At 43.3% G+C, this 12,860-nt stretch overlaps 1 protein-coding gene across 1 annotated transcript in view; it reads left to right on the forward strand.

Annotated features, from left to right (window-relative positions):
• The window catches only part of MAN1A1 (mannosidase alpha class 1A member 1), a 174,470-nt gene that overhangs the window by 68,444 nt on the left and 93,166 nt on the right, over positions 1-12,860 (forward strand). The gene's annotated exons all lie outside the window — the stretch shown is intronic.

Here is a 12,860-nt window from a genome sequence, read left to right on the forward strand (position 1 = left end):
GGTAGTAGCTTCGGCGCCAATAATAATTTTTTTTTTAAGATTAGCACATTGAGAAAAAAAAACTTGATGGATGTTAAAAATGCACATGGCAGTATAATAAAAATGCATAGGAATGCTTTCTAAACCTACCATGTAATATGCAAAAAAATGGACTGCAGTATATGATGCTGCAGGTATACATGTGTAAAAGGCCCTTTTTAATGCTTCTTGTATATCGACATGGATAGAACAGTTTCTTGACCTTTTTTTAGTCCTTGAAATTATTCTTAGGTCTGAAGAAACTCCAGCTAAAAATGGTATCTCCATCTCACTAATGTATCAGTAAGTTGTAGATTGGTAATAAATAAAAGCATAAAGAATGTGGTTTCTTTTCGATACCTGTAGATATTCTGTAGATACTTTTTTTTTACCCACTGCTGAATGACAAAATTTATTTTTAGCAAGACAAACTAATAATCTCCAGAAATGGATATATAGAAAATTGTAGTGCTCCTTACATTGATGGTCCATTGAGAAGGGCCCCCTAACATCATGGGGTCAGGGGAAAGATTTCTCAGTTACATTAGCAGTCAGTGAGAAAACTGCCCCAATGCATTTGACAATTTAAGCGCACCACACACATTACAATCTGATCGTACCATCTCCTTTAGGGCTTGTTCACACCATAACTGCATCAGAACTGTGTGTGTCTGTGCAGCTGCTGTACGGTTGCGTTTTTGTTTATAGTGTTTTTTTTACATGAAAATTAAAATTAGACCGTTATGTCACTTCTTTCTTCCTGTCGGTGCGATTTTCTTCGTTGTTTGGCGTCAAGTTGTAGCTCAGACAGGCTTCCTTTGCAGGGATGTTGTTAGTGTTGGCTGTAGCCATTCTCAGACAACATCTTCGCAGGAGGGTTAAACGGGTGAAAGATTATGCATAGTCTGTAGTACATGGGTAGTATCAATTCTGTATATAAAACATTAAAGTAAACTGTTGAAAGACTTCACTCCCCACATTTTTCTTTCTGCACCTTATTCATGGTGGAGAAATCAGGGTACTTTTTTGCGGTGATCTCTCACCACTTCCCCATCTTTTAGTGGTTATTTTTGTACTGCGGATGCTCGGGGTCACAGAGGAGTGGACACGTCTCCACATATTTGAACACATCTGCATCCATGTCACAGATGGCTGCAATGCTCCCTTCATAGTAAATCTCCACTGCCCACTAAGAGAAAGTCCCAGGATGATATCCATTCTGGTTAAAAAAAAATCCATTTTTTATGCGTTTGCATGCGTTCCGTTGCAATCATATGTGGCAAGCAGTACTTTTTCTGACTGCACCTGAACTAACTGCACTGGTGTGACTAGAGCCCCAGAAATCCCATAGGAAAGCATTGTGATGTGTTTTTGATGCACCTGCCAACCTGAACGGACTGCATCAGAACTGCATCTGGTGTGAACTAGCCCTTCGATCTACCAACAAATGTGTAGTACAAGGGCCTAGCTCATTGTATACAGATTGATTTGGATAGATTAAAGGTGCACATACACCTTATGATTATCGGACGAAACTTTTTGTCCGATCGAATAGTCGTACGATTTTCGTACGGCAGCCCTATCCTGCCCTGATGATTGCAAGATTAATTTAGCCGTAATTAACGAAAAGCACCTGGACGAAATGCGGTAATTGATTTGCCGTATTTTCGTTAGCGCAAGCGCAGTGTAGATCGTACGACTTTTGACGGACGGAAACGCCAGCAACCTTACGACTATCGTACGATCTAGCAAAGTTTTCAAGCATGCTTGACTGTCAAAAGTCGTAGGATTGTACTGTCGGTCGGACACTGCAATGCACACATACGATTATCGGCCGAAAAGTCGATCGCATACGAAAATCGTACGATAATCGTAAGGTGTATGGGCACCTTACGTAGGTCCTCATATTGCACAGCTTTGGTAGATCTAAAGTTGATTGTACAGTGATTGTACCACCAGATTGTAATGTGTGTGTGTGTGTGGTGACCCTTAGAGAATTCCACTTTTCTATTGGTCAGTGGGAAAAAATTACACCCTCACAGACGGCTTAAAATATTGTTAGTTTTTACTTTTCTGTGAGACGAAAAGAGAGGCTCTTTGCCAAGTGCTGACATCCCTTGTCCTGTGCAGGTACCAGAAGGGCCTATGTCGATGGACTTTCGATGGGCAAATGTAGCATGCTTTTCACATCCGTTTCAAAATTTGCTTGCATTTGACCTACAGTTGACCTGTCTCAGCTGCTTTTGCCTTCCCATAGACTTGTTCTGATGCAAACAAAAGCCCTTTGACACTCTGGTCCTCAGTCAAGAGGTCAAATCCACCATTGCTTACAGCTTGAGGGGCCGCTAGCAACCTCTGGAGAAACCCAAGGTTATCACAGATCCCTAGTTGAGAGAGGCTGCATTAGAGGAACTTGGTTTAATGCAACATTTAAGTTTAATTAGGTCCCAGAATTTAAGAGTAATTTTCCAATCTAAAATTCTTCTGTGTGGACTAATCGAATGAAAAACGAGCGGTTTTCCCCAAAACTGCAGCTGTATGGCAATTTTTTTAAAATATGAATGCATTTCTGTCTCCTGTCATGAGATGTGCAGGGACTGAAAAGTTCTTATTGTCTGGCTGTTATGCAGACCCTTCTGGCTTCTACATTTTGAGCCACTGTCCATATAATCAGTCCTTCTCTGAATGCTTGTTTAGGATGTGTGACACAAAGCATTGAAGGCAGGATACAGCCAGGGGAACAAGCATTTTCAAATGCTTAGTATTGGCAGTTTGGTTCCATTAAGCCTCTAGTGACTTACTAACATTAAAGTCAATCTTTTTCTCCCCCCCAATGTTAATGTCAGCACTTACCTTAAATTATGTCTCTTAATCCGATCTTCTTGTCGTTTTCATCTGTCCCTCCAGTGGTGCGGCGGGTGTCCGATCCAGCGCTGACTCCTCTAGTCATTGCTGGCAGTTCCTGTCCCACGGTGTCTGCATGCGGGTGCACGCGTCCATAGACTTACCTTGTGTCTCGCCTCGCCTCCCGGCCGAAAATGTGAACTGCGCATGCGCCCTCCATAAGATGCTTTGCAGCCGCTTGAGAATTTTCACATTTTCGGACGGGAGCGTGCGGGGAAGACGCAGGTACATATTGACCTTTTTAAATCGTTTTTTTAAACACTTTTTGCATACATCTACTCAGGGCAGTCTTTAACACAGGGCAAAAGGGGCAGTTGCCCGGGGCCCAGTCATTCTTCTGGGGTCCAAAGCAGCTGCCCCTTGAGCCTGCAAAATATACACACGCAGGGCCGGCCTTAGGGGTGTGCGAGCAGTGCGGCCGCACAGGGATTGCCGCACTCTGCGTTGTTTACTACCTTGTGCTGTGTTTTTTACCACCATGCTCTGCATTCCTAATCACTGCATAGTGTTGCTCAGGCCCCTGCTGTACGCCGCATAGCGCGACGTCTCATGCAGGGTCATCTCTCCCTCTAAGGTTTCCTCCTATCTGCTCTTTTTGGAGAGCGAAAGTGCATGGCGGGAGAGAGGCAGGTAGGGGGCAGGGGGCCCAAGAAAATGTTTGCCCAGGGTCCAATTAATATTAAAGATGGCCCTGCATCTACTTGCCCTTGCTGGCAGTAGATGTATGCAAAAAAAAAACGGAGGGTTTAATGATACTTTAAGTTTGTAGGCTCTTGCCGAACTGCACACCTGTATAACAAATACAATAATCAGAAAGCTTGCAAGTTAAAGAGTTGAATAAAAATTACTTTTAAGCAGGCTGCTATAAAACAGAACACAGATTTTTTTACTTGAGCAGTATTGTTTCAGGAGTAAACGGTACAGTAAACAGCTTTTCACTGCTCTTCACACAACATTGTCTTCTTTTTGGGTCACTTCACTACTCAACCTGCCCTTTCATCGGTTACTTGATATCATTGTGTCAGAGAAAGAACAGGCACAAAAAAACTCTGCCAACTAAAATGTATGGATATTGCAGTTGCAGAGACCGTCCACAAAAATACACCTGTGACCACAATTTTGGCCCTTTGACACCTGTAAAGTGTACCTGTGGCTTCTAGAAGTATACGAAACTTGCTTCTGGTTCATACAGCAGGTACTTCTTTTCAGTTTATTTCCAGAGAGGCCCCAAATCCTGAAAACTGACACACATTTATGCAAACTGCAGTTGACCGCTCTAATGACTATAAACCTTTTGTATGCCCCAGTGAGCATTTATTTACACCTATAGTTATGGTGCATTTAGGGATTCCTGCATCAGGAACTGGCCATTGTTCAGCAACAGGAATTCCAAATTTGCTGTTTACAAGCGGCAGCTGTCACCCATTCAAGGTAATGTTCGGGTGACAGAGGGTGCATTTGAAAGCGGCAGAATGCTGCTGGCACACAGCATGTAATTGTATGAGATGTGATTGTGGGCCCAGGGATAGTGATTGATTCTTAACTGCATGTAATCAAATCTCATAGGATTACATGCATTGTGCTGGCGTTCCAATGCAGCCGCTGTCATCCGAACATTACCTTAAACGCAGCTTGTAAACAGCAGATTTGGGATTCCTGCTGCAGGATTCCCTAAACGCACCTTAAAGGAGTACTATGAGATGAGTGCTTTTCACTCACCTCCTAGTTCTAGCCGACCTGTGACAATGAGACTGTCGCAGGTAGGCTCAGTAGATCGGGAGCGTTCGCTCACCTCTCGATCCTTTCACCGCTCTCTGCCGTGACGGAGGGGCTGGATTCCACCCTCCCCGCTCCGATCCGCCAGCGCTGACTGACTGAACGGATGTGGGAGGGGGAGTACAGCTGGCTCTGCCTCTAGATAGGCAGAGCCAGCTGTCAGTCACGCAATTGTGCCGGGATCCGCTTCAGCTGCGGCGTCTCAGTATACCGCGAGCAGTAGCTCGCGCTATACTGCGGCGTCTCAGCTCGCGGTTTACTGAGCCTAGGGTGACGGGAGGACGGTAGTTTGTGTCCTCCCGTTACCCTAAGGAGAACTAAGCCTTAACCCCATAGTTCTCCTTTAACTATAGGTGTGAATGAGGGCTAAGCGGCCAACTTAGAAGAATAAGAGGGGCACATTGCAACCATCAGAGCCCTGGTTGTTGTACTTAAATTAGTGTTTTGAGTGTGTACACGAGGCCTTTTACTGCTTCTGCAATGCCTTTCAGTATTTTAGATCCTAATTGTGGTGAATATGCAAATGATTTTAATGTTCTCTGTCACTGTTTACTACCTTAGAGCAGTTTTTCAAATCAGCCAAGAAATATCTGCTGGTGTGAAAATGATTTTGCATTATTACTGCAGGAGAAATTGCTTCCATATATCATCTCAAATATATTTTGAGTTTGCAAGTACTTGCATTTTACTTTATACCCTAAGCTTATTCCTTGGAATGCACAGTATTCAGTAATTTAAAAAAAATTATTAGTCCTATAAATGGACCGTAATTGTAGCTCAGAATATTTTATCTCCCTAATTGTAAATCTTTACAAATCGTCAAGGGCATATCTACATGCGTTGTGGTATGGTGTGGTACACACAAGCTGCAGAAGAGGGCGTTGTGGTATTTACTTTGAATGGCATTCACACATTATTATAGTAGCAGGCAACACAACCATGTGTGGTTCACCATACGGCACTTGCTGCATGCTGTGGTGTGCTGCGTTTAAAGAAAAAAAAAAAGCAGGTCTGATTTTTTTTTTTTTTTAGTTTTGGATAGAGTGGAGAGGAATTAGAACCACTGTCAGTTTTTTTTATTGCTATTTGTGTTCCCATTGAAAGTAAATCCCAAATTCTGGAGTCACCAGAAAAAGAATAGATGAGAAATCTTCCAAAGGGGATGATGTGGTGGGGGTGACCACCAGGGATTTTCCTTACTTTGGAGGGATTTCCCCTCACTTCCTGTTTTGGCTATTGGACAGGAAGTAAAGGGAAATCTTGCCAATGGGACAAGCTGACAGGAGTTATATTCCTCTATTATATTACGTTATGCAAACAAAAAATGTGCTTCCTTAATACAGTGCATCTTAATGTAGGATAATGTGTTGCATTAGTGCACTTCTTTAAAACAATGCATAGTGTGAATGGGCTGTTAGTCAGGATCTGTTTAGAGCAAGGGGACTCGGGTGCCAAAAACAATGTAATTTTATATATTTTTTTAAAGTTACTTTTGTAGTAAAAAGTTAAATCACTCTGTATACTGTTTCACATATTTGATGCAGTGTCTTCAGTGCCAGGAGCCATGAATGATTTATGTACCACATTTTACTCTAGGGGAATACATGTAATTACTGAACAAACAGATGAGAAGCTACAACCATCAGCTTGGTTAAGCCAGTCATCCTATGATATCCCAGTCAGCCAGTTGTAGAAAGCAGTCTAGAGGGATCTCTAGATTTCCTTTCTTGTGGTTGTCAGTCCTGCTGTGCAGACTCCAGACAGATGAATATAAACAAAACCATTTTTATTTTGCCCTGGAACTGTGCAATGACAGTTTTCTGATCACAGGGTATAAGAGGTAAGAAGTTATGTTTGCACACTTGCTTGGGTCTGTGATGATGGATCACAGAGGAAAAAAAGTAGTAACACGTTCTTTTGCAGATTTGCTCGGAGTCTTTGGCTATTGTGAAGAGCTAATGTGTTTTAAAATTGCAGTTTAAAAGCCTTTAATGCTGCTCAGACTGTTATCCCTTTTTAGTGTTTTTTTCTTTCTTCAAATCTGACAAGTCTGCCTGATTAAAGTAGTAAGACATAAGTACAATTCCGATGCCACTGGCTGGATTGGAGATTGCTGTGGTTCATATGCATAACCTAATCAGATTTCGTATCCAGTAGGTAAGCCAGGCATGACTAAGTTTTGAAGTAATACCAGAGGGATTGCTGTAGTGCCTTAGGCTCCAGAGCATTGCAGCGCTAGAAGCTTTGAAGTCACTTGGGGCAAAATAAAAAGACTTTCAATGTAAAACTTAAGTGTGAAAACTTTTAATTTAATGTAATATTTTTGAATGCTAAAGAGAATTTCGGTATTTAGAAGTAGTTGATGCACTTTCAATCATCTTAAAATTGTTTAATATCAAAAGTACCTTTTTGATAGAAGAACTCTGGGCAAATGAAAAACCTAACCTTGCAGTGGGGCTACCACCGCACTGGTTAAGTACTCATTTTGTCTACAGGCCTTAAATAAAGATCTGATCCTTGATCCCGCCAGCTTCTTCTGAGCTTCTATACTGGTCCCCGTAGCCTTTTCTACCCTGGGCTCTGACGGTCTAAAGCAGGGGTGCCCATATCGCGATCTAGCAGTCGATCGCGTAGCTCGGCCTTAGTTCTGTGACAGCGGCTCCACCCCCCGCGGCTGAAGTGCTTCTTACACTTCTCGTCGGATTGCCCTGCTGCCTCTGCTCGTGTCCCCAGTTATAAATGAACAGGATGTGATTTACATCACTTCCTGTTCATTCATGAGTTTCTCAATGGGGAGAAGCACTCTGTACAGAGGCTCCTCCCCAAAACTGGATGATAGTAAAAAAAAATTCTGAATGAATGGGAAGCCTCTGTGCTTTCCTTTCACTTAGAATAGAGACATTGTGTCCTCAATTTCTTTTTCTATTTTGAAGGGAAATATCGGGGGGCTGTTTAGAAAAAAAAAATTGCAAATTAAATAAGAAATAATAACGTTTTTTTTTTCTTGCCTCTGGCTCAAAAGAAGCTGGCTAATGCTATGCTCCCCCGCTGCTCGTGCGGCTGCCGGCTGAATGTGTCAGACGCTGCAGATGGAAAGGGGCAGGACACCGCTCCCTATGTGCAACGTCAGCCACACGAGAACCGCGGGAGGACAGTGCCTGCATTCCGTTCCAGTGCGATCTGCAAAAATAGTGCTCGCAGCTTTTTTGCGGATCGCACTGGACTGGAACGCAGCACTAATCTGCCTGGCTTCCGGGTGCAGGCGATCGCACTGTGGGCTAGGGGCCTGGCTGCGGTGCCATTGACTTCAGCGCCTCCCGCCCCTGAATACAGGTGTTTTTTCGTTGGTAGATCTCATTGAGCTCGTCATTTGAAAAGTAGATCTCCAGACGAAAAATTATGGGCGCCCCTGGTCTAAAGGCTGCTGACGTCATCACATGTTCAAGGTATGTCGCTGTCACGAAGTGTGACCCTTAGTGACAGTGACATTATATGCCAGGTGACCACTATTGGCTATTGGAGAAATACAAATTTAATGTTGGCTTTTAATTTTAGGCTCAAAAGTACAGAAAATCTACAGTCCTAGGGATTTGAGGGGTTTCCAAATAAAGGACAAATGCATGCATTTATTGCATTTTTTTTTAGTTGTGCTATTAGTTGTGCTATTTTTCTAAACAAAATAATCAAAACTGGGGAAAGTGTTTTCTTTTACATTTTTTTTTTTCCTCATTTTTTCCCCAATATTTTATATTTTCCTAAGTAAGATATTAAGCACACATATGTGATATAAATATATAGCACGATCTGTCCTCTAAAAAACAATATATAATGTGTGGGTGCACTTAGTAAGGAAGTATGTCACTGCCGTAGAAGAATCACACAGCAAAAATGTAAAAAGTGCCAGTCATGAAGGGGTTAAAGTGTATGTAAGGGCACAATAAAAAAAAGTAATTCAGTATATTTCTCCAATACATGCACATTTGGCCTTGTTTTATCTCCTGAAGTAAAGTGCCTGTCAGCTGCTGCTACACACAGATATTTTATTTTCAGATAGCTAACTGGCAGAATGGGTTCTTGATTGGCATTGTTAGTGTTTAGTTTAAATCTGCTAAATACTTTCCAGAGGCATCAGAATATACTGTACTGCAGAGTGGGAACCCTAGATGTCTGTGGAGAAGCAGTGTTTTTATTGCAGGGGTCTAAAATGCAGAATCAGACCTACATGTCTGCAATCAACAAAGCTGATGTATCCTCCTGATTGGAGAGCTTTAGCTCCGACTCAGGGTACGTCTGACCTCTGCAAAGAGACCGTTGCATCCCCAGAGCGAGTAAGGGTCCTATTGCAGAATGCTGGCAGGGGACAGGCTTCTCAACTCAGACTGTGGTTGACTAGTACTGAAAGCAAACAGACTTTTTGCTTTGATGCACTTGGAATATACAGAGGAATTTATCAAAACTGGAGCAAACTAAATCTGGAGCAGCAGTGCATGGCAATCAGCATCCACCTTTCATTTTCAAAGCTTAAAGGAGGAACTATGAGGAGAGTGAGAATCACTCAGCCTCATAGTTCGAGCCGGCGTGTGACAATGAAACTGTCACACGTTGGCTCAATAGATCGGGAAGTGAGAAAGCATACCGTTGCTTGCTCACTTCTCGATCATGTCCCTGCAGAGAGTCATGACCTCCCCGCTCCGATCCTCCAGCGCTGACTGGAGAAATGGAAGGGGAGGTGGCGGGTACAGCTGGCTCTGCCTCTAGATAGGCAGAGCCAGCTGTCACTCACGCAGCTGGGTGGATCTTGACAGTAATGTCTGGATCCGTCCCCGGCTGCAGCGATCTCAGTATACCGCGAGCTATAGCTCACGATAAACTGAGCTTTGGGTAATGGGAGGACGCTAGTTTATGTTCTCCCGAGACCTTAAGAGAAATATGGGGGAAAATACTTACCCCTAGTTCTCCTTTAACTGAACGAACTAAAGAGAGAAGTTGATTTCATACTGCTTTCACTGGAACTGCGCTGTTCAGCTCGATTTTAAGCGTTTTTTTAAAATTGCTTTTCAGTGCCCTGGTGTAAACGGGGCCTGAAGGCCTGTTCACACTACCCTGTCCACTAAAATGCTGCATGTGACTAGTACTACTCTGCATCTGGAAGATCAGCAAGCTGTCTTGGCTTCTACAGCTGCAAGGACCATCCCATTCCATGCATTCTTCAAGGTATTCCTCTATGGATATTAGAGCACACTGCTGGGTCCTGTACACCTGTTACCCTAGGCATGTACAAGGTTTTTTTTGTTTTTTTCTTGTTTGGGAAGGATTTTGTTGCCTTGTCTCACACACTGATGAAGCTGTCACCCTTTACATTTTTTTAAACCATTAGTGTCTGGTTTTTTTACTTTTTAAAAATTGGTTAGATTTAAAATTCCAGTAGTTATATGCCCCAAGCTTGACCACGTTCTGAACTTTTAGTTTGTTTTATCAAAGAATTCTTGTAAGTAGATACTTTATATGTGCACATTTTAATTTGAATGCATGAATTTTTAATATCTTTGAAACTCAAAGTACATTTTCATTATGGTCATTAGATTGTACCAAAAACAAACTTGTCTGCTTGCAGGTAATTGTATTTCAGCTGCTGCTTGTTTCATCATTAGATTTGTTAACTGATAATAATTGTATAGTCATTATCTTTTTAAAGAAATACGTATTCATTTTAAGGCTACAGAAGTGTGACAGCTTTATTCTTTCTGCTATTCCTTAACACGTTTCAATTCACTTTGTATTTGGATTATACCTCCCATTTATCTGTTAGATGAAGAAGAAAGACTGTCAGCAAATTTGGTTACAGTTTAATACAAATATATTTTTCTTCCTTGGAAAGCAAAAGCTTTTCATCTGTACATAGTAATTGTTTTAGGGTACAAATGTCATATGTCTACTAAAACATTTAGACTCCAAATAAGCAGTATTTGGGATCAGAGTTTGAGATGAAAAGGCAAGAGTTTCCCCGCTCTGAGGCTCTGTTGATAGAATTGGGGGGCAGCAGGGATGGGTGCTGTCAGAACTCCAAAACGTTTCCGATGCAGTCTACAGGACTTTGCCATCAGCTTCACTTCCTTTAAGTTATCCTCTCTGTACCAGAAGTGCCAACAGTGGCTCCAAATACACAGAGCACAGTGAAACCACCTGTCAGAGTTACAGCAGAGCCCCACAGACTACACAAGGTAAACCACTCTCTGTGGGGCTTGTGGAGTTGGACTTTCCGTTTGACAGTCCAGTCCTTCAGTGTGGAGCCTTGCAGCGGCTCTGCATGAAGGATGCATCTACAGCACACATTCATAAATGAGTGTGTATGTGCAAATCGGAATACTGTTCTTTAATCTTGACATGCTAGTTTTAGTCATGTGACTTGTGATATCACTCCCAGACTTGCAGGTCCTTGAACACAAGCTTCACCCCACTCCTCACACCAGGAGCCACTGCCTACTTTTTTGCCATTGTCAGGCAGGTGTCCTCCCCAGCTGCAAATATGCAAGAAGCTGAACCCACAACCACTAACCTACGTAGCAATAAATGTTGCAACAAATGGAGAGGTGCATCCCATGCACCACAGTATCATTTTCCTAAATTAGGCTGCTGTATGATTTCATGCACTGTGTTTACCTTGTTGTGCAAACTCTGCACAAACTGCGAAATACACCGAAATAACATATCTTTACCGTCCCATGTGCCAAAGGATTTGTCACCAATCTTGTGATTTACGCACATTTTACATACTTCACAGCCACATAGTTGACGTGCATAGATTTCTGATCATGCTGTTTACCTTCTCTGCTACCGGCCTCCTAAATGGGCCTCTATGAAGAGCAGGGAGCTAGCCTAGTAAACAGTGACGGTGAACCATTGAAGCAGTATTGCTCAACTAGGAAGTAGCAGAGTGATCTTTTTTTTTTTTAACAGGTAAAGTTTTTATTGAATTTTCATACATAAAACAATCACAGTAAGACAATGACAATTACAGAGCAACATTCTAAACTCCGCATCTCAGCAGTCAGTACAAGACAATACAATAATGATAACTCAAAAACTAAAGATACAGATACAAGTAGACAAATACATCAAAATAAAACGACTTGTGGATCGGTACACTCTGTTTCTGGGACACTACCAAAACAAAACCCAGGGTCAGTCAGACCACTGAGGGCAGGCCCCCATAGGGTCCAGCAGAGGAGTAAGATGAGGGGGGAGAGGAGTAGAGGGAAGGAGCATTCCAGCAAAGAAAGAGGGGCAGAAGAGGGGGACGGAAAGGAATACCAGGTCAGCATCAGAAGGGCAGGAGTAGCCGAGGAGAGAAGGGAGAGGGAAGGAGCAAGGGCGGGGGGGGGAGAAACCCAAAGCAAGAGGACCGAAGGTCAGACATAGGATCAGGCCTATTTCCGGAGACGGGGGGAAGGGTGTTCTCAGGAACTCCTCTCCGGTCAACCACGTCACTCATTTCCCCCCCAACTCTCGAGACCTCAGCCCACTCCCTCCGGACTACCTCTCAGGCGATGCAGGCGGGAGCAAGGTCTCCCCACTCGGGCCCTCCAGGGTGAGACCCCTAGCCGCCACCCACTCCCCCCAGATCCGATCAAATTTGCGAGCACAGTTCCGGCCCATATATGTTAGTCTGTATATCGGAAGCATCCGATCAATCGTGCCCAACCATTGTCCCACCGTAGGAGGGGAGGGCAGCTTCCACCTCAGAATAATTTCCCTGCGGGCATAGAAAGCCACATGGAATATAAGAAGCTTTGTTGCCTTAGGAGCCCGCAGCGTCTCTCCACATCCCAGCAGGAATATCAACGGGTCCATGTCAAGCTGATGTCCGGACACCGCACTTATCGTAGAAACCACTGACTCCCAGTAAGACCGGAGCTCATCACACGACCACATCATATGTAGAAAGGTGCCCTCCTCCCCTCCACACCGAGTACACCCTGCATCAGCAGTGGGATAGATTTTAGCCAGTCTAGTCGGGGTGTAGTAGGCCCTATGTAGAAATTTGAGCTGGATAAATCGTTCTCTGGGGGAGATCACTGTGGGAATGTAAGTCTGGACACAATCCTCCCAAAGATCCTCTGTCAAGGCAGGTATATCTGCCTTCCATTTCTCATAGAGAGGTT

This window comes from Nanorana parkeri, unplaced genomic scaffold (genome assembly GCF_000935625.1).
Source record: "Nanorana parkeri isolate BGI_ZX_2015 unplaced genomic scaffold, ASM93562v1 scaffold22, whole genome shotgun sequence".
Taxonomy (NCBI): Eukaryota; Metazoa; Chordata; class Amphibia; order Anura; family Dicroglossidae; genus Nanorana; species Nanorana parkeri.